At 33.4% G+C, this 25,680-nt stretch overlaps 1 protein-coding gene across 1 annotated transcript in view; it reads left to right on the top strand.

Moving 5' to 3' along the window:
* Positions 1-25,680, top strand: part of LRRC4C (leucine rich repeat containing 4C) — a 1,395,890-nt gene that overhangs the window by 394,287 nt on the left and 975,923 nt on the right. Inside the window, exon 2 of the mRNA XM_051967660.1 lies at positions 8,982-9,124. The gene's annotated coding sequence lies outside the window, so the exon portion shown is untranslated. The remainder of the gene's footprint in view (positions 1-8,981; positions 9,125-25,680) is intronic.

Below are 25,680 nucleotides of genomic sequence, written 5' to 3'. Positions count from 1 at the left end.
TTTAAATATTTGGGGTTCCTGACATTTTGTTAGCTGAATGTTTTCAATAGAGAACAATTATTTACACGGACATAAAATATACAACATTGTCACTGCATTTTTAATCTATTTCTTAGATTTGCAATACATAAGTTACCCATAAGGGTGAAATTGAATCAAAGACTTTCAGATAATTAACAAAAACAATATATTTCCAGGAATGTGGGGCAGCTGATTCAATAATTAGTGATTTTAAAATAATTTGTTCTTCATGCCTCTTTGACATTTTCATATTACTTTTCTGCCCCTAAACTGGGGAAAAATGTGGTGTGAGTGTGTGTGTGTGTGTGTGTGTGTGTGTGTGTGTGTTTATAATAAAAGCTGTGCAGTTTTTGGTATAAAATAGACATGTAAATTGTCTCGTGGTTTGATTTTTAAAAATGCATGATATTTTCTGTTTGGATAAGTGATCAAACCTGGATCTGAGAGGAAATCTAGTCTTAATATTAATAATTACAATTTTTCTGCCTTTTTTTGGATATAAATCATATTTTATCATGTTAATTTTTTACAAAGCTATAGATAACTAGAATATTTTTATTTATAACTCAAGCACCATTTTTAAGTGTTTGAAATAATAATTATGGCTCTTATTTAGCTCTGGTGTTCTGAAAAAAGCTAGAGTTTGTTACCCCCTTTGATGTACTAGTTTATTGTTCATTATTACTAATTATCTTTGAGTTTACAATTCTCATTTTATACAATTTGTTTTTCTATTATGTTGGATTTCTTGTGTGTGTGTGTGTGTGTGTATGAGAATTTTTTGAAATATTTTCGAGTGTGTTTTTTTCCTCCTATTTCTTTACATTTTACTTCACTAAAGGTTTTCATTAATTTTGAATTGTGCGTGCATGTGTGTATATGTGCAAGAGGTTTTGTCTGCTTATATTGTGTTCATCCTTTGATTTTCAATTTTCATTTAAGAGCATTTAAATTTTCTGACGTTTCTTTTTCTCTATTTCTTTCTGCATATTTCATTATAATTGTTTTTATTTGAGGAATATTACATTTAAGTCTTCTACTTCATATAACAGAACCCTACCATATAAACTTTTAAGTAAGGACTTATATTCATTTCTGCAAAGACAACTGGAGAACACATTCATTCATGATGGTAATAGCAGATACCAACTTTTTTAGAATTGCTCTGTTGTTTAGGTATAAGCATTCTACTCATTACTTTCATCCAACTTAAGGTGGGTTTTTTTGTGTTGTTTGGTTTATTTGTTGGGTTTATTTTTAATTTTGGGAGGAATTCTACTCTTAGTATGTCAATATTAGAAATACCAATGCTATTTTGCTAGCCCCTTAAAACTTCTTCATCTAACAAAGGGTCACGGATAAAAATCATCATCATGATCATCACCATGACCACCATCACTATACATGGTATTAATATTACTGCTAATAGCATCTTTCATAATTGCAAATTATTGTTTCCCAGTATGTTGCTTTGTGACTTGGAGCTCAGGTTACCACTGACAAAAAGCCATATAAGACCTTTGCCTATAATTGGTAAAATGTATTTCCAATTGTATTAGCATATAGTGATGTGTGTGTGTGTAATTATATATATATTAATAACCTTCCCTCCTTATTTCCATTTGAATGTCTCCCTTTATTTGGGATGTATCTCAGGCACAATCTTCTTCATTAGGCTTTTTTTCCTCCTATCTTCAACTTCCAGTAGTGTCCGTCCCATATTATCTTTAAATTTAAATAATTTATATATAATAGGTGTTATTAATTTTATATTTCTTTTTATTCATTGTTCTATGTACTTGTTATCTCCTTCATTAGCAAGTAAAACCCTTGCAAGAAGGATTTTTTATTCTTTATACTTGCATCTTCAATGGGTATCAGTGCCAGACACAAAGGTGATATTTTATAGACTTGATTGTTAGATTGATGGGCAGCAAGGTGATGATGGGCCTGAAATCAAGAAGAACTGAGTTCAAATCTGGCATCGGACATTTACTACCTGTGTTACAATGAGCAAGTCATTGACCCCGTCTGCCTCAATTTTCTTATATATAAAATTGGATGAAGAAAAAAATTAGGAAAACAAGATTCAGGATTTTTGCCATATTAACCCAAAAAGGATAACACAGAACTGGAAGGTGTGCCAGCCACTGGGTTGTTGCTTTTCTTTTCTTTTTCTTTTTTTTTTTTTTTTCTGTTTTTAAATCTTATTTTGTCTTCACAAAAATCCTGGGAGAGAGATTGTATTTTAAATTTTATGACAATATGGCAAACAATGGTGCTTTATTCATTTTATAGACAGTGTCATTAGCAATGAAAAATTTGCTAGAAAATTATTTATAATTTTATGTTTTATTTTTTAACCCACTCGTTCTAAATTCTATTTGGCTGATTTTGATTTTTTAAATAATATTTTCATCAGGGAATTTTTATGCCTCTTTTCCATGACAATTTCCCCCTGCAAAAAAAGTATTCACTCAATCAACATGCATTTATTAAGGGCTAATTTTCTACTGGGCAGTGAGAATATAAAGATAGGAAAAATTATTCTCATCTTTAATGTACGTATGTCCTTTTAAAATTTTTGAACATTTTTCTTTAGAATTTAGAATTTCAAATTTTATCCCTCTCTCCTTTCCTCCTCTAACCAGAACCTGAAAATATAAGCAATCAGATATAGGTTATATATGCAAATTTATGTAAAACATTTTGATAGTCATTTTGTGCAAGAAGACTTATGTGAAAAAAGATGTGACAGACAGAAAATGACAAATAACATGTTTCATTCTGTATTCAGTCAATATTAGTTCTTTTACTGGAGGCAGATACTATGCTTTATTATTAATCCTTTGGGATTGTCTTGATCATGGTATTGGTGAGAATAGCTAAGTTATTCACAGTTCTTCTTGGAACAATATTGCTTTTACTGTGCACAACACACATTTGCCTGGTTCTGTTCACTTCACTATGCAATAGGCTATGTAAATCTTTCCAAGTTTTTTTTTTTTTTTTAATCATCCTGCTTGTCAATAATTCCATTAAAAATATCACAGCTTGTTTAGGCATGACCCACATGATGTCTATACCTTTAATTTTCAGTTCTTACCTATCAAAAAAAGGGCTGCTATAAATATTGTACAGATTTATCCTTTACCCTATTTTTGGATATCTTTGGAATATGGATCTGGCAGCAGTATTTCTGTTTCATATATCTTTGGGCTTAGCTCTAAATTGCTCTCTTTAATGGTTGAATCATTTTACTACTCCACCAATAGTGCATCAGTGTACTACTTTCCCCCAACCCTTCCAACATCCAATGTTTTTGTTATATTTGTTATATTCTCTTTGATAGATGTGAACTGGTTCTTCAGATGTAACCATTTATCAAAGGAGGAATGACCTTCATTTTTATTCAGTTATCTATATATTTTGAGTGGTGAGATCTTTTAGCAGAGGTACTCAATGCAAAACTTTTCCCATTTTTCTTTCTCTTTAATTTTGATTGCATTGGTTTTGTGTGTGAAAAAAATCCATATTGTATATAATCAAAAATATGTTTTACATTTTGTTTGTTATTTTCTAATGTTCTCTATGTTCCTAATTTCTCTCTCCCTCCTTCTCTCTCTTCCTATTTCCCTTCCTCCCTTTCCTTCTCCCTCTCCTGCTCCTTTCCATTTCCTTCTCTTTCCCTCCCTCTTCTCTCTCTGTTTCTTTCTTTCTCATTTTAGTACTTACATGGTATTTTTAGTTTACAAATACATATACTAACTCATTAATGAATGGAGATTTTTTGTTCCATGCTGTGAACATTTTATTCTTTTCCCTCCTTTCCTCTCCCTAACCTCCATGAGGAGCTGCAATTAAGTGTGGATATATTCATTCCATTTATACTTTATGCCATTCCTGTAAATCAGCACATTTCTATACACCTGATCTTACTCCCTTCCTCTGTTACTTCATAAATTTAGAAGACTTTTACAGACATAGACACAGACACACAGACACACAGACACACACACACACACACACACACACACACATGTTCCTCTCTAACCCATTCCCAGTAACCCATTTGAGGATTCCATAACTACTAACTCTCTTCCACAATCAAATTCCTTTATGTCAGTTTTTCCTCTCATATCTCATTTGTATAAAGTAATTACTCTTTTTGCCTTTTCCTACATGGTAATGATTTTTAGAATCACAGTATACTCATCTCTACCCTAGTCTCTCTTTTGAAATATCCAATAACTAATAACAACTTTAGACATGTGGTTTATATTTCAAACTATAAAATAGAAACAGTTTATACTTAGAGACTTGAAATTAAACTTTGACTTTTACCTTATATTTCACTTGGATCTTATATTTGATCTGGTGTCTTAGAATTTAGTTCTGATGTTCTTGTAGATTTTTCTTGTAGAATCTCTTTTAGGTGGTAATCAGTTTTTTTTCCTATTTCTACTTTTCCTTCCTACTCTAATACTTCCAGGTAATTTTCTTTAATTATTTCTAGATTTATTGTATCAAGATTCTTTTATTTTTCTATTCTACCTTTCACGTAGGCCAATCATTCTTTTATTCTCTTATTGATCTGTTCTCCAGGTCAATTATTTTTCTTATGGGTTGTCTCACATTCTGTTCTATTTTTTTCATCTTTTTTCTTTTTATTTATGGTTTTCTAATTTTGCTGGCTCATTTTTAGTTGATTAGCTGTGTTTTCATAATCTTGTTTTTCTTAGATTGTCTCTATTTAGTTTTTCCTCAATCATGCTTATTTGATTTTTAAAGTCTTTTTTGAATTCTTCTATGAATTCTCTTTGGACAATTAACCATTTAACATTACTCTTTGGAGTAAATAAGGCATTTTTTTGCTTCCATGTTCTGCTCTGAAGTTGAACCTTCCCTAGTCTTCTCAGTCTTCCCTATTCCCATAGTAACTTTTTATTTATCCTTTTCATGCTCATTTTTTAATATAGTTTATAGTAGATTGATGGTGTGTGATCACTTCTAATCCTAGGGTATGGGAGGTGGTTTCTCTGGCTGTGATACTCCTTCAATTCCCATTCTGGAATGGAAACAAAAACTGCATTGTTCTCTAGGTGTTCCCAACCAATCAGAACTGCTTCTGCACTAACCTAGTATGTCCTGGTTTCTTCTTGTCCAAGGCCTCATTTTGGCAACACAAATGAACCTCATGATCCCTATCAGCAGAGGCTCCCTTCATTTTCCCTGACTCAGATCATTGACTCTCCATACTGTCTCCCCATGAGGTGAAAAATTCTTGTGGCTGCAGTTGAGACTACTTCCCAATCCAGCTATTCCTAGGACTTTCTGAACTTTTGTCATAATATCTTTCTTTTGGATCTTCTTGATGCTTCAGAGAAACTAGCCTGAAGGTGTTCATATTTCATAAGGAACAGACCACAGTCCTGAGATTTTTCTTTGGAGTTTTTCTGGTTGTTTTGAAGGACTACAATTCTGCCCTAACTCTTGCTTGTTCTTTAACACACCCTTTAAAATTCACCCTGAAATGCTATTTTTATCTTGTCTGTGGGGGAAATTTGGAGAGCTTGGGTTTTTTGACCTACTCTGCTATCTTATACACAGTAGGTATTTAATAAATCCTTATTGATTGGTTAATTGAAAGAGTGACTGAAAACTCAAAGATCCTTATAAAGGAAAGCAAAATAGGGGTATCATAATTAGATTTTTTTGTCTTATTAGTTTTGTCACCTGAAAAATTAGATGCTTATTTTATATTTCATGAACCATAAGTTGTCTGCAGTAAAAGTCTGTGATTCAAAATCAAGTTTCTAATTCTTTATTGCCTCATTTTAATGTAATACAAATTAATATATTGCATGTGCCTATTTCTTAAAGGTAGCAGAACGTTGAGAAAAGTCTATATAAATCATTCACCAACAGGTGATTGTATACTTCTATGATAATATTGAGAAGAATAATGGAATAATAAGCTTGAGAATTTTTCATTTGAGTGAAGAAGATTCCATTTTGTGGAGACTGACTTAACACCCTGGATACTTTAGAAGCAGTTGAAGTCAGGATAAGCAAAAATCCTTGGTCTTTATTCTTGGTCAAAATGAGAGGAATGGACATAGGAATCTCCTCTTCCTCCTCTGCCCAAGTCACACTCCCTTGTCTTGCTGCACCCTCTAATCCCTCCTTCAAATCTCTCTATACACCAACAGATCAAGCCAGCACAAAATAGTGGGGTGGGCCATTTTCCAAGCATATGCTAATAGAGTATTGTCCAATGAGTAATTAGCCTTAAGTGCTTGGCTGTCCAAATGCATCTGCTCAGTTTCAGCCCATCACATCATTTCTTTGAACATATAATAGTTTTGTGATTGTGGCCATTTCCTAATAACAGTAAGACTGTACATTGTAGATGGATGGCATTTCTAGATATGATTCTGGAATTCTCAAGAACTGTGAAATCCAAATGTGAGGTCCAGCTCAAGGAAGAATCATCACCATAATCATTATCATCATCATCAACAACAGCAATAAATAAACCAAAAAGAGGAGTTAATACTTCTTCATCATGATCATCATTTGCTTAGTAATTGATTATAATTTTTCTTGATGATAGTGATGACAGTAATAATGAGAATAATGTTATTAGAATTCAATATGTATCCTAAATGACATTACAATTTCCCATACTAGACCCATCACTATGCTATTTTTCTTTCTGGACTCCAAGACAACTGGCACATTTTTTTTTTATTCACATATCTGATCATTTTACATGTTAATATAAATCTCTTCTATTTGACCATTCAGACAAATTTTATAGGGAATCTCAATATCTATCTTTGGGTGATATTCACTGATTCTTTGCTTTCCTAATTGTAGGACTAGCTGTTCAGCAGAATCAATAATTCTGTAGTCATGTTGAACTGTGTGTTATTGGATTTTCTGAGTTATGCTTTGAAACAGCCCTGCATAGTACACTTGGCTATATACCAGAGGGAGTAATTCCACATTGGCAGAATGGATGGATTAGAGACAGCTCAATTGCTCTTTTCTATCTTCTATTTGTCTAATCCCCTAATGAATCTCAGCATGTGATGGTTCAAGTGAATGACCCAGATTACTCAGTTTAGATTCTGGAAGGTCAGACCCCAGCATTTTGATGAAATTAACCTAGATAAGTCAGAAACCATTATTTCAAAAGTTCTTGGATGAGGGGCTGACTATGCATATTGTCCTGTATTACACTGGGAAATGGGAAAGTGGAAAGGGTGGCCTTTTTTTTTTTTAACAAAGAAATAAACATGACATCTCATGTGAACCATAAGTGACATTATCTTATAACCAAATGGGACTTTTTGTGACTTGTTTCTCTTGTTTCTCAGTTTAGTAATTTTGTAGTCAACATTCAAGGGACATTATAACAACTTACACAGCATAGTATAATTGCAAAGAATCATACATTTAAAGTCAAAAGAGTAGAGTGTGATTTGAGGCTCTAAAATTATTAATTTATGGAAATATGGCCAATACATTTAGTTCTCTGTACCTCAGAGTTTTTTATTGTGAAATAGGGATAATAATTTTTTGCACTTCTTGACAAAATGTTCATGAAAAAAAGCTTTATCTTTTATTTTTATAATAGTCCTAAATGAGAATTCATTTTTCACATCCTGAAATAATTAAAATAATCAACATCCAGGAAGGATTTTTATAAAGGATGATGGTCACTAGGAGATCATTTAATATTCCACTTCTTCCCTTAAATTGCTACCTTAGCAAGTAATAATGGTCACCAGCTAAAGAGTCCCGGGACCAGTTAATTCTTTGTGGCTACCATGACATACTGAATAATTAAAATTGTTATTTTAATCACAGAAATCAACCAAAAATTTAGAACTGACATCAAGAAATTGGAGGATAATATAGTTAGACTGAGAAGGAACTTTGACAAACAACCATAGCAGTTTCATGTAATTTTTACAGGAAGAGACCTTGATGCATATGATTCAACATATATCTGATGAGGAACGTCCTTTCTATAACATACTTTGCAATAAATCTCAGACTTCTCCATGAAGACTTCCAAAGGAAAATTCATTATTTCTTATGATATTCTATTTTATACTAGTCTGATACCATGATTTTATGATAGAGGAAACTGAAGCCAAGAGAATTACAGTGAATTGCATCCAGGGGAAAAAATAATGTTTATAAGAGTCAAATTTTGATTCTCGTGCCCTCTTCTACTTTTGTTCCCCTATCTTCATCTCATATCACAATTTTCCCGAGTTGTGATTTTTACTGTCTGAAAGTAACAAAACTCTTGCAGACCCTTGAAAAATAACTATAAAATTAGTACTTATTTAGAATATACTGGAAGATCTAAAAGAATCATAATATCAGAAAGGAAAAAGAAAGAATCCTTATCATCCCTATATATCTATATCTTTATATTTATAGATGCAAATTTATGAACATCTTCTAAGTGCATAGAGCTACATAAATAAATATAGACAATTATACTATAAATATATATATGTATATATATATATGATATTGATTTATATATCATGTAGATAGATGTGAGGATCTGTATTTAGACAGATATCTATTTATTTATACACACATGTAAGTATATTTATAATCATATGTGTGGTGTATATATATTATATGTGTGTATATGTATCATTGTTATTTCTTTCTTTTTTTTTACATTGCTTTACTTAGTAATCTCTCCCAACAATAGAATTGTTCCTTATAACCCCAAATTATAGTTAAGCATGGCAAATCAAAACACCTGCCATGTCTTCAAAGTAAGTACTTCATCCTACACCTTTATTCTAGTTGACTTCAGCCAAGAGGTAAGACAGATGCTTTTTTATAAGCTCTTTAAAGTCATGATTGGTCATTGTAATGATATGTGTTCTCATGGCTTTCAATGTTGTTTTCTTTTACAGTACTATTGCTATTGTGTAAAAATTTCTCCGGGGAAAACTTCTTAATAATCTGAGCCATCCAAAGTGGAATGGTCTGCCACAGAAGGTGATGGGTGCCCTCTCTTTGGAGATCCTTGAACTAAAATTGGATGGCTACTGCTTAGGTATGTTTGGGGATTTCTTTTGTGTATATGTTAAGCTAAATAGACTCTGGTCCATTTTAACTCTTAACTCTTGTGGATTCTATATCTCTGTTTACTTTCCATGGGTTGATAAAGATCTTTCCAAGGTTGTCCGGATGACTGTTGTTTCTAATGAAGTAATAACATTTAATGTAATTTATATGTCATGATTTCTCTAACTATTCATCATTCAATAGGTACCCACTTTTCTTTGAAGTCTTTTTTATATTCACCCATTTTCTAAAAGCAAAAAGACCTCTGCTTACGTTTCAAAAGGTGCACTTTACCTCCCTGACTTACAGGAGACCTTTAGGCCACTGCCCATTAAGACTGGGTGAAATTAGTCAGTTAAAAAATCCTTTTGCTCTCTTGGTCAATGGAGCAATAAGAAAACCAACTGGGTTCCACTTAGGTAACCTGACTTGAAAAACAGGAATGGTGGCTATTCCCAAACCTCTACATATATTAATCCCCTTGACCTCAAAGTTTGCACAAAAGTGCTATCTCAGCACCCTTCATTGGCATTTTCTAGATTCCTAGAACACAGCAGCATACCCTGGTCATGTACCTTCACTTGCTGTAATATTAGTGATTAACATTTTTACCATTAAGTGCCAGAGTTCAAGGACATAGAAGCTGCAGTGAACAATGGCTATGAATTTCAATCTAGAGTGTTTATCCTGTGCCCTTGGAGAGACGACTTCATTTTTTTTTTCTCTGCTCTTAGCTGACACATGCTGGGCAGGGAGGCATGTATGAATGAGAATGGGAGATTCTTACTCTCCCCTCTTAAGCTAAAAAAAGATTCCTTTTGTGCCTCTCTAACCCTAGACCTCCCATCTCCTATTAATTTTTATGTGAATTAACTTTTGTTTCCTCTTCCTTTCAATTCTTCGTCCCCCTCCAAAAAAAAAAAAAAATCATCCCCCAGGTTTTGGCAGAGCAGCTGTTGCTTTTTGATATGATTTATCCTATATTGGGGGGAAGGGAGAAATGGTATTAGCAGCTGAAAGAAAGTTAATGATACTAGAGCCTAGCATAACACACACCACATTTATTCCTGCAAAGCAGAAAAAAACAGAAGCTGGAGGTTCAATAAATTCATTGACCCTGAGTAGGTTCTACACCCCAAAAAAATTCAAGTACAGAAACAGAGTTTTGCTCATCTTTGAACAGAAGATTGCTTGATCAATGATCCTCTAAAAACTAGCCATTCTATTACCTGGAATTAATGGTCAGTTTCTCAGTTAATGTTCTGGGGCAAGACAGTCATCTGTGTTCTAACAACCAGTCATTAACTGAAGTAATGATGGGGGTTTTTAAGCATATTATATCTTCTATGACCATAACCAGCATTCTACAATGGCAATTTGACTCATTTCTGGTTTTCTATTTGTTTGTTTGGAGAATGTGATCAGCTGAATGGTCACTTTGGAAAATTGATCATTTGTATCTGATGATTTTCTGATTGACAATAAACAAAACAGCGTGTCTCTAAGTATCTGAAAAGCAAGGGAGAAACTGATAAAGAAACAACTGTTGATCTCAGTCTGTGACAGGAAAAAATTGCTCAACTCAGGAGTGGTGTATGGTTCTGTGAATTAAATTCTTCTCTTTGCCAGTTTCAGTTTATTTGAAGGAACTAGAAATGTTTAAACTAAGGAAGAGAGAACTTGGCAGTGCTGTAGGGAGAAGAGTACATTTGTCTCCAAGTATTGGCAAGGCTATTACGTGCAAGACTATACCTGATCTCTTTGGCCCCATTGGTACAAACAGAAAATGGATGAACAAATGGTGTGGAATTTGCAAAGAGGCAAACTTTGGCTGAATATTAGGGTGAAAACAACAGGCTGCTTCCAGAAATAAGAAGTGGCGTTGTTATGGTTAGTTTTTGAGGTCTTAAAGAAGACATACAAGTAATCAAATCTTGAGCATGTTTCAATGACTATTTTGTGATATCCTACAGTTTGGCCAATAGTAATGGTTTGTTAACCTGGTATCTAAAAATTCCCAAAAGGTCCATGGGTAGATTTTGGGGGGGACTTGAAAAAGCTCTTGAACTTGAACTTGAACAAATTAATATTTAAATGAAATTTAATTTTCTTTCATTAGAAATTTTTAAAAAATATCTGATAAGAGGCTCATAGGCTTCATTATACTTCCAAAGGAGTCTTTAACATAAAGAGACAAACATACACACACACACACACACACACAGAAATACGCATACATCTTCATCTCTCTCCCTTTCAAAAAAGTTAAGAATCCCTGAGCAAGGTGTTCAGTAAGATTCTTTTCAAATATGAAATTTCATGATTCTGCTCTGAAGAAAGGATTTTGCTTACAGAAGATGTGATATAATAGATGAGTAGTAGACATGGAACAAGAGCTTGTTCCCAATCGGCTAGACATTTATTAAGTATAAATTAACTTATATTCTCTGAGTCTCCATTCATTTATCTGCAAAATGAAGATTATCCAAACCATAGTTCTTTCTTACAAGGTGATGGTAAGTTTCTGAGGAAATGATGTTTGCATGTATGATAATGTATGAGATACTGTATTGTAACATAAAAGTAATAACTCAATATCACATGTTGTTAAATATGAGAATATTCTTGTGAGGAAAATTTTCAGTGGTATTGGTTTTCCTTTCTTTAAGTGTGCCACATTAGGTTTTATTCCCTAATATGAAATCCTGATTTTCTTCACCCATCTACTTTTCAAGCTTCTTAGTATAGGGAATGACACAGAGCTTATGCTTACCCTGACTTCTTTATACTTTTTCCTAGTATAAAGTTTATTTTGTGTAATAAAGAAGCAGAACTATAAGTAATTATCACCTTTTTCACACAAATAATCTCAGAAATTTAACATCTCATACTTGTATTGGACAAAATTTTGTATTTAACAGCTCTCGCATACTTCAAGTTATTGTAATACTTTCTCCCTCATCACACTTCTTTTCCAAGTCAAGTATCCCCATTTCATAGAGTCAAACATGTATGCTTGGAAGTGAAGTCAGACTTCATCTATTCCCCAGTTTCTTACATTGTGGTTTGGCCTATAACAGGCTTGGTTTTTTTCAGTGGTTCAGTGATCCAAAGCATCCCTATAGATTTTGGACAGAAAATGCCATCTGCATTCAGAAAAAGGACTAAGGAGACTGAATGTAAATTGACACATGCTATGTTCACTTGTTTTGTCATTTTTTAAAAATCTTTCCAATAGTTTTTCTCTTTTACTCTTGATTTTTCTCTCCAAGTGATTCATAAAGCATTGAATATTAAAGGTAATATTTTTTTTACTACACTAAAAAAAAAAAAAGTTAAAAAATATACATGGTTTGACACTACTTATCAAATCTTGTAATGTCTCAGTAAGTGTTTAATTTGCATAGATATATTATATTCCTGTATACTGGGGTCACATAAAAATGTCTTGGGCAAAAAAGATATCACAAGTGAAAAAATTTAAGAAGCCATGACTATTCCCCAAAAAATACATACATCTCATTTTGAGGACGAGAAATCAATTTGACTTCTATAGCATCAAAAGGAGTAAACATTTGAGACCAGATTTTAACTAAGGTCATCTGATTCCAGAATTAGTGTTCTTTTCCCTGCATTACATTGCTTCCTAGTCAGTGTGCTAATCACTTTCATTATTCGATCACCCTTCTTGGTTTATAAATATCATTTAACTGTTCTCTCTCACTAGAACTCTTCAGTCAGAATGTGGATAGTCAATGACTTAACGGGGACTTGGGAGAGATATTCTTATAAATGTATTGGTTGGACTACATAGTTTCTGAGGTCTCTGAAAGCTCTGAGAGTCTTTCTTCTCTGATTGATTTTAATTCATATTTTTATTGTTCTATGACATCTAGGCTATTGCTATTGCATAGCCAGCAACTTGCTTCCCACTTACATCTTCTCCTCTTTTCCCACACATCTAAAACACTATCAATTAATATTCTTAATGCAGAGTTTACATGCATCTCACTTCCCTGCACAAAAGCCTTTAATCTCTCCCCAAAGCTTAAAAAGGAAAATAACAAACTTCTCCATTTTGGCATTCATAGTTTAGCAAATCATTTATGCCAACTTATCTTTCCTTCATTATCTCCCACTGTTCTTTGATTTGTTGCATATACCTCAATCAAACTAGATTACCGAGGCTTTCCTGAAAACACTATGAGTTTTGTTGTTGTTGTTGTTGTTTGTTTGTTTGTTTGTTTGTTTGTTTTTATCTTAGTTCCTTGGCTTAAACCATTTTCTCCCTAGCATGCCCTTCATTTATACCCCTAAAGTCAATCAGGCTGTTGAGGACTTAAGCAAACGTCATCTCTATCATGAGGCCTTCCATGAACCCACTAAGTAGCCAGGCTGAATAAATTGCATTTACTATATATTTGCTAAGGGCCAATGATATGAAAATATGTTGCTGAGTACCAAGGAGTCAAAGCTAAACATATTCTAGTTTCATTGAGAAAGTCATAGTGACTAGGACTAGGAAAGTAATTTGATCACTAAATTGATCTGCTTAGAATGGATCTGCAAAATATGTTTACATACAGGAATCATAATTTTCAGAGTAATTTTTACAAAGTAGAATGTTGTTATATTGGGAAAAACAGAATGGCAAAGTGCTTCATGGTCTTGCTGCATGAAGCTTAACCAAGGCATCTGGTGATGATTAGCCTAGAGAAGGGAAGCCTTGGAAGATGGACTATGAGAGATGTCTTTTAGTATTTGTGGAGTTCTTATATAGAAGAACTCCATAGAGAAGATTAGAATTATTCTGTTTATTCCCAGACAACATAAATAGGAGCAATGGGGGCAAACTTGAGAGGGAAAATTAAGGCCTAATATCAGGGAAAATTACACAAGTAGCTTGCTAAAAGGCAGAACTCTCCAAAAGTGGACCAGGTTGTTTCCTGAAGTGGTGGGTTTCTCTTTGCTAAAGATCTTTATGAAAAGTGGGATGATCATTTGTTTTTTGAATATCATTTGAGGGGTTCAGTGCTTGGTGTAGGTTGCATTAGATGGCCTCTAAGGTCTCTTTCCACTTGAGATTCTATGGTTCTATGAATTTATTAGTAAACCTCACAATCTTGGTTGCTGGCTTAGATCCTAGAATGCAACTGGTCGCCACGGAAAAGCATGAAGCCAACTGACCCATAAGGGAATTGAACACACACCATGGATCTCATTAACACAACATTTGTAACCAACTGAGCCAAAAGCTGTGAAAAGACCATGAAGAAAACACATTTTCACGAGACAGAGGATGATGGAGGTTCAGAGCATGACAAGCTCAGTAAGTGGGGCCACAGAGGTTGCTGCCTCTATGCAAATTGATTATGTTCAGCACTTAGGAAAATTGCTTTCCATCTATCATCTGCTTGAGAAATAATCTCAAGTGAGTCACACAGATTTGAAATTTTTCAAAAAAGCTTATGAGAAAGCTGCACAAGTGACTGTCAAACTAAAGACAAGACTTTACCATTTAGCTGTTTATTGAAAGCAGGGTTATGGCTGGAATGGAAAATGGAAATAGTGACTAGAAAGGTTAAAATAATAGTTGAAATTAAGATGGTATTTTTAGGACTTAAGTAAATTATGAATTTGGAATCTGAGATTTTAAGCTAGAGCTTAAGAGATCACTTAATTCTTCTTCCTTCCCTCTTCATAAACAGTCTTTTCTATATAAGGAAATTGATGCTCAAAAAGTTTAATCAATTTCCCAAAACACACATCCAGTAAATAGAAGAGTCAGGATTTGAGTCCTGATTTTCTGATTTCAGAGTAATTTTTTCCAGTCTAACAGCACGTCATTTTGTTTGTGTTTGACCTTCACAACAATCCTGACAAGAAGCCAGTTAATACAGATTTTGGTTTTTAAACTGAGGATCTAGGCTTCATGATTTTTCAATGCTTAGAAATCTAAGTAATGCCAAAGAGAGATTCTGCAACTTGGTCTCTCTGACTGCTCAATCCATTACTTGTTCCAGCATTATACATTACCTGTTATCTTTCTTGAATCAGTATTTTCCAAAACAAAATAGACAAATAGGTGACTATAAAATTATTGTTCCCAAAACAGTCTCCAAAATAATCTCTGTTCACATTGACAGTCTGATCTTTGGCATAAATCTTTCTACTTCTCTCTTAGTCATATCATAAACCCCCATGAGTTCAATTACCATGTTTAAACAGATGGCAACCAAATCCATCCAGCCAAAGCAAATATCTCTCCTGAGTTCCAGTTTTGCATCACCAACTGCCTTTGGTTCATCCATTTCCACCTGAAGGTCCCGTGCACATCTCAAACTCAACACTTCTAAAACAGAAAACATTTCTCTGACTATTTAACAAAATTGCCTCTCCTCGGAGTTCCCTTTCTCTAGGGCTGCCCTCTCTGTCTTAAAGTTAGGTTTATACTCGCTGTCAACTTCAACTCATCCTTTCACTTATATTCAATACAAATCTGATGTTATATCTTCTTAATCATGTCTCCAAAATATCTCTTGCATCCATTACATTTTCTCCACTTACATGAGCACTATCATATTGTATGCACCTTCATCTCTCACCTGGACTATTGTAACAAATTCCTATATTGTCCCCTTGCTATGAGTATCTTCCCTCTCCACAACAATTCAACATTGTTTTCCAAATGATCTCCCAGGAACATTATATCAAATTCCAGAGCTCCCAGATCAAGAGGAAAATACTAAAAGCAGCCAGAAAGAAACAATTCAAGTATCATGGAACCATAGTCAGGATAGAACAAGATTTAGCAATTTCTACATTAAAAGAGTAGAGTGATTGGAATATGATATTCTGGAGGGCAAAGGAGCAAGAGTTACAGAAAATAATCACTTACCCATTAAAACTAATTATAATCCTCCAGGAGAAAAGAATTCTTAATGAAAAGAACTGAGCTGAATACAAAATTTGACTTACAAATATAAGACTATAGAGCAGCATAAAAAGGTAAACAGGAAAAGGAAATCATATAGAACTTAATGAGGGTGGACTTTTAATATTACTACTTTGGAAAATGGTACTTGTAACTACTAAGACTTTTCTCATTATTAAGATAGAGGGAAATGGGTGTGTGTGTGTGTGTGTATTTGAAAAAGTGAAATTATTAGGTGAGAAAAGAATATACTGAAAGAAATGGGAAAAGGAGCAGTAAAAGAGGTAAATTATCTCACATAAGAAGCAATAAAAACTTTTACACTGAAAGGGGGAAAGGGGAATGATAAGGTAGATTGAGTGAATGCTACTTTCCTCAGAATTAGCTCAAAGATGGAGTAATGCACACACTCAATTGGGTAGAGAAATCTGTATTATCCTATAGCAAAATAGGATGGGAAGAGGATAAAAAAAGAAGGAGAGTAAAAGGAGGGAGTATAGAATTGGGAGAGATATGCTTAATATGTTTAATCATAAACATTTTTGAGGAGTTCAAGGTCAGAAGAGAGAGAATAGAATAAACAAGGTGGAGGGAATACAGTTAGCAGGAGTAATTGTGGGGGAAAATGATAAAGACATAATTTGTTAGAAATATAGAGACCTGAGTCAAATTTATAAAAATAAGAGTCATCCCCCAATTCATAAATGATCAAAACATAAGAACAGTTTTTAGATGAAGTAATTTTAGCTATCTATAGCCATATGAAAAAAAATATTCTTCTTCACTATTGATTGGAGATATGTGAATGAAAATGATTCTGAATACCAGGACATAGGCATTATATTTATTAATAGGAAAATAAAGGAAAATTGCAAATATTGAAGAGGATGTGGGGAAAATGAGACAATTTTGTCCTTATATGCTAAGTACCTAATATAGTATCTTGAGATTAGAAGGCATTTAATGAATGGATGTTGAATTTCATTTTATTTCATTTTCCTTTACAATTATTTATTATTATTATTATTATTATTATTATTATTATTATTATTTTGTATTTTATTTCAATTAGGTGAGAGACTGTGAATGGCAAGGCATTATATTAAAAAGTCTATCAGTAGTATTACTTCAGGGAGCAAAAATAAAGAACTGGGATTGGGGGAGAGTTTAGATAAAGTTGATTGACAAAAGAATATTTTTAAAGTATCGCATATACTTTTGGACATATGCTAATTAAGGCAAAATTTGAGATGTTAATAATGGACCCTTTGGATTTATTTAATAATCACTTTCATCTCCTTTTTTCTTCTAGAAATTAAACAGCTTGAATTCAGAAATTATGCCTACTATTTTTTCCCTCTTTTGGTGCTCAAGATATTAGAAGTATTCAATGAAGTAGCAGAGATTGATTGACTTGACTAACTTCAATAAAACTAACTTCTCTGGTGTTGTATCAATTCTATTATAGGATTTTTTTTTATCTTTTTTGAGTGATGTTGATGTTACTAACAACACTGAAAATTGATTGTTGAATTACTGGCACATATAAAGGAAAACATATTGAACTGAGATGAAAAGAAAAAAAATAATTTTTTAAGTATAGAAGAAAAAGAGGAAAAGAGTTAATATGATATAGTTTCATCAAGAATTACTTCCAGTGCTAGCCTTGTTTTGGGGATGTGGGCTTTGAACAAATTAAATGCCTATTGTGATGAGGAGTATGAGAAGGATGGTGGGCCATCTTGACTGATGTATAAAGTTCTAAATTCCAAATAAAGGGCAGCTGTGTACAAATAGAAATTCTGAAATTATTGGCAATTCACTTAAACTTTCAGTGTTGTTAGTAACATTAACCCATAAGAAGTGGGAGTCTAGTATGGAAAAATTGGAATCAGTGTGCAAGTTAATCAGATCCTTTTTATATTCCAGAAATTAAGTTAAGAGTTCATGATACAATACAAATAAAGGCAAAAATAGAGTCCCTGTCCTAAAAAGAACATAAATTCGAATGGGATAGAAAGTAACAATGGGAGAGGTAACAAGCAAGCCGATGTACATATACAGTGAAAATGGGAGATAATCTCAGAAAGAAAAAAAATACAATCAAAAGTAAAAATTATTTATTTCTCTAAGTCCTTTCCCAATATTATAAATTGCAGAACAGATTACTTCTTAGTACAATTATAAGCTGCTGTCCAAATATATATTTGGCCCATCCCTATGATTCTTTTGGTGTGTATTTACATATGAAAAATCCCTTCTTCACTTCAGGTTAGTAGCTCATCTCTAAATTACCATCCCTATTCTTTAACACCCCAGATATACTTCTAAAATGCTTGTGTGTTTTCACACAAATAATGGGGGTCATACATCAGCTTAAAATCCAGGTCTTCTTAACTTTGGACACAGAATTCATTTTATCTTCCCTGCCATGAGTCTTTTATATAATATAATATATGTTTTCATAATAACTCATTTCTATCATATTTTAAAATTTATAGGGTACTTTAGATTTCTTCAAACTATTCTAGGGCATTTGGAATACACTAACCTCTCCTCTCCTATCTCATCATATTGTACTATGTTTCGTTATGTTAAATTAATTATGGCAAAATATAATACAATGTACAATAATATAATGTAATGTAACCATGTAACATATCATGTCAATAACATAAAATGCTTTTTACAGTAACACTGTATTCTGATATTCTGATACAGAAACAGAGATATAAACATAGCAAAAGAAAATAGAAAGGTAAATAATAATAATAATAAAAGCTAAGACTTATATAGTACCTATTATATCCTATGTTGTTTTAAATGCTTACCATTTGATCCTCACAAACCCTGTGAGGTAGGTATTATTATTACTCCTATTTTATAGATAGGGAAACTGAGGCACAGATTAAATGATTTGCTCATAGTCACATTATCTGTAGCAGATTTTAATGTATACAGTCCTGAAAGACCATTTTAAGCACTGCATCAATGAGCTGACCCCTAAAATATTTAGAATATTTTATCTAGACAAAATCTGTAATATCTAATAATATATAATACATCATGTTTATATATGCATGCATTTATAAACCAACATGTATTACTGGTACATATATGCATATACATGAGAAATATGGACACAGAAACAAGCACACAGATGTATATTCTAAAAGAAGAAATTTCTACTCTGTATAGGATTAGATACTTACTTTTGTATTAAAGTTGTATTTTTTGTTCTAAATAAGAAAACAGTTTGAATTATCCTTTTTGTATGTATATATATGTGTGCATACACACACACACACACACACACACACACACACAGAGAGAAATCTACAGAGTGAATGATCAGGTCTTATGCTGAGCCAATTGTAGGCCAGGAGCTTTCTCAAAAGGAAGTCTTTTCCATCAGATAGTTCCCTCCATTGGAAGTATATCTTAGGGCTTGAAGTCATAAAGGTTGTCTTCCAGCAACCTCCTGCATTTTCTCATAGCATGTGCTTTTTGATGTTGAATGTCACTTGCAAAATGGATGATTATAGTCCCTGTCTAGTATTATAATAGCACCATTAGGCTCTTAAAGCCTGGCAATGATGATCCCTGCTCTGCTGTGATTCTTGGCAGCCAAATACTCTTTAGGTGTTGGCACTATTTCAGATATCCCCCTTAAAAGTGGCTGCTCTCCTTCCTTTTGTTGACAATGATGTCAAACTACTTGAAAAAATTCACCTCCCTTTCTTTTAACTTCCTGTCCTTTTCTGTCTGAGGATCAACCAGTTTGAACTTAGGGATCTGTAAGCACTTGTGGCTTTTTGTTTTGTTTTGGTTTGGTTTATTCATTTCACTGATTAGAGTTTTCTGTGACCCCTAAACATCTGTTGAAGGTTCAGAGTCACTTGGTCTTTATCCAAAAAAATATTTTTTAGCACCTGCTAATTTTAGAGAAGTAGGCTTTCTTACTTTAAATATATATATATATATATGTATATATATATATATATATATATTTGATATATATATTTATTGATATCAAATATATATATATATTTATTCATTCATTCATAGGAACTGCATTTGGGATAAGCAGACATTTTGTGATTCCTGAATTAACATTAGCCTCCAATAGCAAAGCTGTCTTTTTATGGCTTACTACAAAGGAGACTTTCTTCTAAACTGACATTGATGGGTGGTGATTTGTCCCTGCTATTGGAGTTGTTTTCCCAAAAGAAATTGCACCCTTTCTCTCTTATACGTATCTGCCACATCCTTTTTGTATTGGCTATCGAGGAAAGATGATTTAAAATCAACCTATTTCAGGTTATGGACATCCAGGTGTATTTATTTCACAAAATTTTCTCTTCTTAGAACTAAGGATCACACCTGATAGCTTGATGGTCTTGTGGATAGAGTGCTGGACTTGGAGTACAAAGAATGAGTTTAAATCCTAATTCAGATGTTTATAAATTGTATGAACATAGACAATTCACTTATGCTCTTTGAGCCTCAATTTCTTCATCTATTAAATGGGGAAAATAATAGTTTATAATTCTTATAATTATTGTGAAGATGAACTGAGATATCCTACATAAAAGTGATTTGTAAATATAAAAATGCTATATAAATGCTAGCTATCGTTACTATTGTTTTTATTGTTAGTTCATTGGCTTAATGACTAAATATCTGATTCATATTGTAGGAATGAAAAAAAACTTATAATAATTCATATTTCTATAATACTTTAAGGGTTTTGTTACTTTTTGTGAGGAAATTGGGGTTAAATGACTTGTCCAGTGTTACATAGCTAGGAAGTATTAAGTGTCTGAGACTGGATTTGAACTCAGGTCCTCCTGACTCCAGGGCCAGTGCTCTATCGATTGTGTCATCTAACTACCCCTGTTTTTCAACATGCTTTTGCTTAACTGTTTCTAGATAGTCAGTGAAACATCTTGGATAGAGTGCTAGATTTGGAATCAGGAAGATCAAAGATTAGTTGTTTGATTTTAATTGAATCATTTTACCATAATAATCATCAGTTTCTCCACCTATGAAATGAATATAATGAACCATATCTTATCTACCTTACATAATTGCAATGAAGATCAAATTGAATTATGTGTATAAAGTGTTTTGAAGACACTAAAGTACAAGTCAGTCAATAACTCATTTATTAAGTATTTCATTCTTAATAGGAATGTATGGGGTACTCAGGGAGGACCAGAACCTCTGATGTGATGTCCTCCTAAGCCCCTTTCAAAACTCTTCATGCACCTTTGGTGGTCATCTGTCTCCCAACTCTTGTCTATGCTTATAAGAAGTTGTAGCATGTTCACTGATGACAACCTGATAAAATATCTCAGACTAAACAAGCATGAAGATAAGCAAAAGAATATAAACTCATTGGGAACTTGTGGGAAAGGAGGATGTCTACCGAAGCATATGAAGACACTTTTTCAAAATGGCCAGGTGACAATACGATGAAAGTGGCTGAAGCAGATGATGTGGAGAGCTTGGTCAGACTTCAAAGACACAAAGTTCATCTACTGCATCTTGGACCATCACCAGTCATCCTAACATTTATCTTGTTATGGGAGTTCAATGAATCTGGAAGAGACAGTGAGACTGACAACTCTGTGAAAATCTAACTCTCTTAAATCCAAGTCGCTAGTGAATTAAGACATCATTTCATGATATCATTGATCCTCTTCAAAAATGAAATATGGGAAGCAGTTCCCTTCCAGAATCTACTGCTGGTTCATCTCCACATATTTTCTCCCCTGCTCCCTGGAAGTCCCTTCATTTCTGGACAATTCAAATCATAGGTCACTCACTGTGAGGAGGAGACATATGTCAACTATGTATTCAATCCTATCCTACAGGACTTTCTCTGTCATGATCCATTATACCTTAGAGCCTCTACTTTCCCTTTTAGCTTTCTTTTGTATTTGGTGCATTAGTACTTAAGCTTCTTGAGGGCAGGGGTACCTTCCATTTACATTTCTATTCCCAGTGATAGTACTTAATAAGCATATAATAAATATCTGTTGTCTTGTTGAATTGACTTGTTTTATGTACTAAGTGCTGGCATTATGTTAAGTGCTGGAGATAGAAAAACAGTTCAAAAACAAGCAAAAAGAAGCATCCTTGCCCTGAGACATTCCATATTTTATTGAGATTACAACATGCAAATAACTATATGTATATAATAAACATATATAGTTAATTAGAAGTAAATGTGGTTATTATAGCAATATTATTATGATAATTGTTATTGTGGTGGATAATTAATCAATGAACATTTACTAAGTACCTAATGTGTGCCAGGCACTGTGTTAAATACTGGGGATTAAAAATAAAAAAGAAGACAAAAGGAACTGTTTTTGCTTTCAAAGAGTTTACAATCTAATGAGAAAGACAATCTAGGGAGGGAAAATTCTAATGCAAGGAACACACACACACACACATACACACACCCACACACACAAAGCAAGCTATATACAGGATAAAACTGAAAATAATTAAAAGAGTTTACAATCTAATGAGAGAGACAATCTAGGAAGAGAAAATTCTAATGCAAGAAATACACACACACTCAAAGCAAGCTATATATAGGATAAAACAAAATAATTAAAAGAGCAAAAACAGTAGAATTAAGAGAGATTGATAAGTATTGTTTGTACAAGGTGGAATTTTAGGTGTGATACTTAAAGGGAATCAGGTGGTCTTTGTAGTAGAGAAGGAAGAGTATTCCGGGCATCAGAAAAAGTCAAACAAGATGGTATTTTATCATAGGTAGCATTATACATTATTTCCAGTTTTAAAGGTTGGGAAACTAGATGGACAGGTAACTTAAGCAGCAGCTAATAAGAATAGAGCTATTATTTTGAAACTCTGTACCCTGACTACACATCCCACACTCTCCCCACCCTAATATGCTTTTTTAAAAAAACTTTTTTTTTTCATATTTGCATCATACTTGGCATGATGTTACTGTGGTGTATTGGAAATCTTGAAAGGTTATTTTATGGGAGAAATTTGCCAATCAGTTAAAATGCTATTTATAGTTAATGAGGAGAAGGAAACTGCAAGGGGGAATCCCTTAGGTTTTTGTGGAATCTATCTCCTTCATTCTCTCCTCATTAGTCACCTAATGAAATTAACCATCCATACACACACCTTGCGGCATCTCCTCTGGGACAATGGCTGGTCAGATTTGTTTTATGCCCTGGGCTGTCTTTAAGATTAAAATGTGTTGTGTAGCATTTATTCTCCCTATTTTGCAGAAGCAAATGTAGTTTGGATTTCAACATGGTGTCTTACAATGACCCAAAGTAATACAACCTGAGCTTTTTTTAAGTATGTGGCAATAATGAAAATATGACAAATGAAATCCTATGAAGATAGCATTGAAACTCAGTCATCCTCAGACTTCTAGCATCTCAATATTAGTATTATTTTGGATTTTTTCCACAGTGCTTCCATCAAGCAAGTGATTCATAGATTGTTAGAGTTGGGAGGGACATTAGAAATCAGCTACTCTAATCCTCTCATTTTACATATAAAAATGCTGAGACTCAAAAAGATTATTAAATCAATTACTCAAGGTCAAAAAACTGATTCATAAAAGAGCAGTCATGTCCCTACCGATCTCTCTTCTGTTAACTCTTAAGATTCCTATTCAGTCACCCAGAATGGTAATTAGCATGTAGTCCAAAAACCATTTTAATATTATATTTTCTCTTTTGTTTTCTCCTCAATGATGATAAGCAATCTGAATAATCAGCCAAGTGGTTCTTGCCTTTAGAACCATCATCCATAAACTCTTTTTTCCTGTCCTTATGTAGTCATATAATGTAATGATGACCATTCAAAGACCTGTATATCTCCAAATATTATATGGTTGAACATGCTATTCCCACTGCTGAAAATTTACAGTAATGAGATCTGCTGCTAACATTTACTGGGGTTCCATTATCTTATTGGCTGTTAGCTTCTATTGGAATTAGGAAAGTACCATGGGAAAAAAAAAAATGATTGGCATCAAAGGACCTGGATTCAAATACCACCTCTGTCTCCAGAGTCAGTGATCTTTGCTTTGTACAGTGTTGCCCCTTAAAGGAGATGTCAGTATATGGGATAAATAGTGTCTCGTGTGTAAGCTCATGTAACAGCCGATCTATTGACTGTTCTTCTTGTCAGTGGGAAATATGCTAGCACCTGTGGTTTCCTGCAAATTGAAATCTATTATCTCTATATTCTATTACTATATAAAGCAGCAAAGAATCCCTATTTTTCAAATTCAGTAACTATAATCATAAGATTTAAAGCAGGGAAGAACTTGGCAGGTCATTAAATCCAAACACCTCATTTATACAGGTAAGGAAACTGAGGCCAAAAGAGGTTAAGTGATTTGTGACTGGGTGCATAAATAATAAGATGTAGAATTGGGAATGGAAGATAGTCCTTCTAACTGAAAATTCAGCACTATAATGCTTGTAAAAAAGACAGGATCTAGAGAAAGAGAAAGAGTGGGGAAAGCAAGGAGGAGGAAGAGAAAGCAAGAGGGAGAAAAGGGAGAGACAGAGGAGGGAGAGAGGGAAGGAGAGAGACAGATGTAGGGAAGGTTGTAGGGAGAGACAGATAAAAGGATAGAGAGACAGAGACAGGTTTTTTCCTAGTCAAAATCAGCCATGAAATGAATGAGATTGTTTCTGGTTTTATTAAAATCTAAACTCTTTTTGCTCCAATCACCAGAATCATCCATCTATGAAAATACTGCCTATATCAGCATCTTGGGCTCCAGTCTTCCTTAATTTTCCTCTATGTTATTCTGCATGCCTATATTTCTCCCATCATCTAATATTTTCAGATCTTCTTTCAGATTGAAGACTACTACTTGAAGTATAGCACTGTTAAACGTCATAGTAATACTCACTTAATGTGAAAAGTAGAGTTTAAAAAAGAATTATTTCTCCAAAGCCTGATTAGTCCATAAAATCAGGGCTAAAAATGCTAAAGTTAGTTGTATATATATATATAGTTTAGTGGTAATATACACACATGTGTAGGTATGTATATACCTACTTACATATGTACACAGATAGAGACAGAGAGACAGAGACACCCCAACACACACACACACACACACACACACACAGAGAGAGAGAGAGAGAGACAGAGAGACAGAGAGAGACAGAGACAGAGACAAAGAGAAATATCATGGATAGATGTAAATATTTATCTCAGAATTCCAAATTATGTATATGCAGCTCTGGCCAAACAGAGAGTCATAAGATCATACGTTGATAGTAAGAACAGACTTTTCATTTTTTCTTGTTTATAGCTAATAATTTTATGGATGGGGAAACCAAGGTTCAGAAGGTGAAAATTTTGCTTAAAGCTACAGAGCACTAAATAACATAGGTAGAATTTAAACCCAAGTTCTTAAATTATCAAGCCAATGCTTTTCAATAATCATTGATGATTATTTTAGTCACTGGGATTTGAGATTTTATACATTGATCATATTTAGTTTACTTTTCATGTTCTTTCTTAATGTGAGTGTATTTCTCATAAAGCATCTGATCTAACATCTTAATTTTGAAGAATTT

The sequence above is a fragment of the Antechinus flavipes genome, chromosome 6, assembly GCF_016432865.1.
Source record: "Antechinus flavipes isolate AdamAnt ecotype Samford, QLD, Australia chromosome 6, AdamAnt_v2, whole genome shotgun sequence".
Lineage (NCBI taxonomy): Eukaryota > Metazoa > Chordata > Mammalia > Dasyuromorphia > Dasyuridae > Antechinus > Antechinus flavipes.
This window is presented reverse-complemented; position numbering and strand designations above follow the sequence as displayed.